The sequence below is a fragment of the Engraulis encrasicolus genome, chromosome 10, assembly GCF_034702125.1.
Source record: "Engraulis encrasicolus isolate BLACKSEA-1 chromosome 10, IST_EnEncr_1.0, whole genome shotgun sequence".
Taxonomy (NCBI): domain Eukaryota; kingdom Metazoa; phylum Chordata; class Actinopteri; order Clupeiformes; family Engraulidae; genus Engraulis; species Engraulis encrasicolus.
Window position 1 is genome coordinate 996,559 of NC_085866.1, and position 5,000 is coordinate 1,001,558.

The following is a 5,000-nucleotide window of genomic DNA, read 5'->3' on the forward strand; positions in this document are numbered from 1 at the left end:
TGTTAGGAAGGGCGGGTGAGGGTCCAGCGAGGCTGTAAATGGCTGATGCTGATTGGATGGCACTGTAGGTTGTCATGCCAACCATCTCATCGTACACATGAAGACCCTCCTCTTCTGCCTGACAGGAGAGAAATAATATTAATAATAATAATGGAGATGATGATGATGATGATAAAAATAATAATAATCATAAAAACAACAACAACAATAATTATTATGTTTTGTTCAGTGTGTGTGTGTGTAGGGGTGTCACAGTAGGAAAATTTAACCTCACGTTATTGTGACCAAAATCATCGATATTATTATTCGATATTATCTCGGTAATTTTGAAAAGGTGTGTTGAATATGTTTAGAAAGCAGTGATAGGGCAAGGAGTGCTCATTATATTTAAAAACTAGAATGGGCACTCGGTAGAGCGCAAACCTTCGCCTACGCCACTTATTTTTTTCTGGCCATCTTCAGAGTGTGGGGCATAACATTCTCCAAATTTTGGTCTTAGTTTCATTTAAATCGGACTGGAATAACGTAATATTACATTTTTGGCCTAGTCTTATTCTCTTATTCTTATTCTTACTTTTATTCAATTCAGCATGCACACGTTGTTCTGGCATATAGTGCTTGGCAAAGAAAAACGTTTTTGACCTTTTCGTGACCTTGACCTTGACCTTTGACCCAATCACTCCCAAAAAGTAATCGATTGTTCCTTGGGTTATGACCAATCATCCCACTAAATTTCATAAAAATCGGCTCAATTTACGTTTTTGACCTTTTCGTGACCTTGACCTTGACCTTTGACCTTTGACCCAATCACTCCCAAAAACTAATCGACTGTTCCATGGGTCATGACCAATCATCCCACTAAATTTCATCAAAATCGTCTCAGTTCTGTCTGAGTTATACAAAGTACAAACAAACATTTTGACCTTGACCTTTGACCTTTGACCCAATCACTCCCAAAAACTAATCGATTGTTCTTTGGGTCATGACCAATCATCCCACTAAATTTCATAAAAATCGGCTCAGTTCTGACTGAGTTATACAAAGTACAAACAAACAAACAGACATATTCACAAATAAATAAATAAATAAATACACGGCGGGCAAAACATAACCTTCTGGCGAAGGTAATAATGATGGAAAAAACATGTTTAAAGGTAGCCTGGTGAACCAGCGCCACCCGCTGGACGGCAATTTTTTTGTCTACGGGTGGGTCTGGCCTCGCATAATGATTCAATGAAGCCAGAATGCCATGAATCTGGCAAACCAATTACAACGCAAAGATTTGTTTTGAATCATCAACAATCTTCGGATGTATTATGCATCGAGGCCAGACTAAATTAGACATCCACATTTAGTCTGGTTTATCAGGCTAGTCTAAAGGTCCAATACATGAATTACTTGTCATCCTGAAGTTATGAGGAGGAAATGGTCACACAGTTTGTACTTTTCATGTAGAAATTAATTAGTTCAGCGATTCACTATGATTCGAGCAATGACACTACGCGACAGAGTCCCTCTGTGGCAACATCAGCAGACTTGGATGAGACGTCGGTAAGGCTCACATTGTCACGGTGTACGGTACGCTAATTATCATTGTCAGCACGTTTAACCGTGATTTACAACGGTTATCATGACACCCCTATGTGTGTGTGTGTGTGTGTTTGTGTGTGTGTGTGTGTGTGTGTGTGTGTGTGTGTGTGTGTGTGTGTGTGTGTGTAAACTGTACCTGTGGTGGTGTGGATGAGATGGTGTTTCCCTGAAGAGGTGCTGCACGAGCTACAGCAGAAGAGAAAAATGTAAAGTGAGAGCGCTAAAAATGGCAGTGTCTTATTTCTTTTGAAAAAGGTAGGTCTTCACACTGCCGATCAGCTACAAAAATAAACTTTATTATTTAAAATGCAACGTTTCGATCACGCTGGATCTTCATCAGGCAGTGTCTTATTTCTGGCAATGTTGATGTCATTGTATTGATTGATGTTGTTGTATTATAGTTATCATTTGGAGAAATGTAAATACAAGCACGAGAAGCTGTGTTATATAAACAGGAGCCAACCGATATTTCGCTGAGCTAGCTAAGCTAGTCTGTCACTTCCAGTAAGAGCGCAGCGTTAGTGATCAAAACTTTCCCTCGGACCCAAGACCTCAGTGCAGTGTGTGCACTATTCACTAAACGCTAGTGCCATGACACCACGTTGAGAATGTCATGTGCTACCATTGGGTGTCACGTGTTTGCACAGTGGGGTTACATACAGTGTCCAAACTCGTCATCCAACCCGTGCCTGCAGTTGAGCGCGTGCAGCAGGCTGGCACTAATAACTCACAATTGTGCTCGCTGTCGGCTGAAACCTGACAATACTACTGTGGGTACTGAGAAACCGATGTGAACTTAAATGAAATGTACAATAACCTAGGAGTCATATCCTTCTGATTTCTTACAGCTTTGGCATTTATGAGTCAGCCTCTGTTATCATTTTGCTAAAAAAAAATGCTTTACGGCAGTCATGATCACGGCAATGTAGCCGGTTGACCAATCCAACCACAGTATGTGAAGCCACTCGTGACGTAATATTGACAATAAAGGCGTATTTTATAAAGATCAAGTGAGTTTGAAAATACATACTAAGTGCTGTTTGAAAGGATAATGTATCTTTCCTTTGGGAAATGTAAATAAAAACATGATAACAATTTTCTCTCAAGCAACGGCAGCATCTGTGGTTGAGCTCCATAGGACCCCATTCATTCTAACAGCCTCTGAGCTCCTCCTTTAGTGGACAGTCCCACCCCGAAAAAGTCTGGACTTTTGTCTCTAGTAATACCCATAAACCCTCTCTGGCAGGAGCCTGAAAAAGTGAACGTAACCATGACAAGGCCACAGAGATGAGAGGTCATAAGATCATATAGTTTGTCAGATAGAAGACGCAAGCAGAGGCAAGGACATCACAAATCAATACATATGTATACATACTACGTACATGTCCATACATAGCCCATGTACAGAGACAGTGAATTATATGATTGCACCGTGAATACAAGAGGTCTACCACCCGGGACTTTTCTCTCTTTACACATAACGCCTCTCTGGTGTTACCCTGGGTGTCTCACCTTGTGATTGGTCAGTTGGTCTCTTCCTTTTGAGAACCATCAGAGAGCACAGCACACACACCACCAACAAACACAGACACACACCACACACCAGAGGCACCGCAATACCTATAAACACACACACACATACAAGCTTACATATACTCATCTTGTATACATAACTGCATTAAGATAGTCCACATAAAATGAATTGGTCAATAAGAACAACGGCTATAATAATAATAATAATAAAAAACATGAAAATAATAATTCTTACCTGATGCCACTGGCTGACTGGGTGGTGTTGAGTGAGTGCTGGTGGGGGGCCGGAAGCTGGTGTGAGGGTGTTGGCTGGTGGTGCTCACTGATCATGACAACATCACATGTATAAAATGAATACATAAATACATACACCTGTGTATACAGTGTATAGGGGTGTGCTTGTGTACATGTGTGTGTGTGTGTGTGTGTGTGTGTGTGTGTGTGTGTGTGTGTGTGTGTGTGTGTGTGTGTGTGTGTGTGTGTGTGTGTGTGTGTGTGTGTGTGTGTAAATATGTTTGTGTGTGTGTGTGTGTGTGTGTGTGTGTGTGTGTGTGTGTGTGTGTGTGTGTGTGTGTAAATATGTTTGTGTGTGTGTGTGTGTGTGTGTGTGTGTGTGTGTGTGTGTGTGTGTGTGTGTGTGTGTGTGTGTGTGTGTGTGTGTGTGTGTGTACCTGTGTGTATGATGGGGTTGGTGGTGTGATCCTGTAGAGGTGTTGATGGATCAGATGGAGTGGATGATGGAGGAGATGTTGCTTTTGGGGCGAACACACACACACACACACACACACATACACACACACACACACACACACACACACACACACACACACACACACACACACGATCAAGTATTGATATGCACACATGCACACACGTACATTTGACACCGACATTGACATTGATTTTCCCCAAACACGCTGGATGAAAGCGCTACCCAAAGTGCTAAGAAGCTAACCTGCAACCAAGAGACTTTTTCCTTCACTGTCTACATGTGTAAAAATAGGCAATTGCATGAAAATAACCACGCTAGACAAACTACTTCAAATGCTTTTCTTTTTATTGTATTTAGAAAGTTACCAGTGCTTTTCTAGATGCGTAGAAAGAAAGTAATGAGAGCGCATACCAATTTGTTGTGTTTTCGGACCCATGGATGGCAAAGAGGGTCGTCAAGGAACAAGCATTTGTTTATTTGGTTCCACCCGGAGGCGGTCCGGGCTCCGGGCCATCTTGCCAAAATGTCGTAGGGCTGACGGAAGCAGTTGTGGCCAAATTGTTTTCTGTTTAATATTTACTGTGGCGTTAGGCAATGTTATATTTCAAATCTCACTTATTAGGGCCCGAGCACCAAAGTGCAAAGCCCTCTCGGTGCGAAGCCCTATTGTTTTTTCGAAAGATTATTATTATTTTTATTTTATTATTTATACAAAATTATGACTTCATGAATTTAGGTAAAAAAAAATGGAAAAACTGTCTGGAATTCATTATACAGCATTTTCCAATCCTGTTCCTTCACAGGATGATTTGTATGAGGATTACAAACATTTCACAATCACGATTTTACGATCACTAAAATTCTGACATAGCACCACCATGTGGAACATGAAGAAGTGTTATTAGGTATTTATGCATTAAGGGGCAGTGCCAGAATACAGTACAAGCTTCTCGGAAAAAAAAGTCTCAAAAAAAGTCATAGGAGGCCATGGCCAATCTTATGGCACAACAAAATTATGACTTTTACAAAAATATGCATTTACTTTCCCTTTTTAGTGCATGTTGCATGAAAGTAAGTTGTGTGTATCTCGTTTAGACAAACAAAAAGTGATGATGGGGCGTTGGCGGTATGCCCCGGCCCTGCAACGTAGGTGCGAGGACCCGTC

The 5,000-nt window shown here is 41.2% G+C and overlaps 1 long non-coding RNA gene across 1 annotated transcript; it reads right to left on the reverse strand.

The window, feature by feature from the left end:
- Nucleotides 1–7: 7 nt before the first annotated feature.
- On the reverse strand, nucleotides 8–3,202 carry LOC134457511 (uncharacterized). The gene is made up of 3 exons (XR_010036434.1): nucleotides 3,103–3,202; nucleotides 1,727–1,776; nucleotides 8–118 (listed from the first exon to the last, which is right to left on the reverse strand). It is a non-coding gene; the product is annotated as an uncharacterized LOC134457511 (long non-coding RNA).
- Between the last annotated feature and the right edge of the window lie 1,798 nt (nucleotides 3,203–5,000).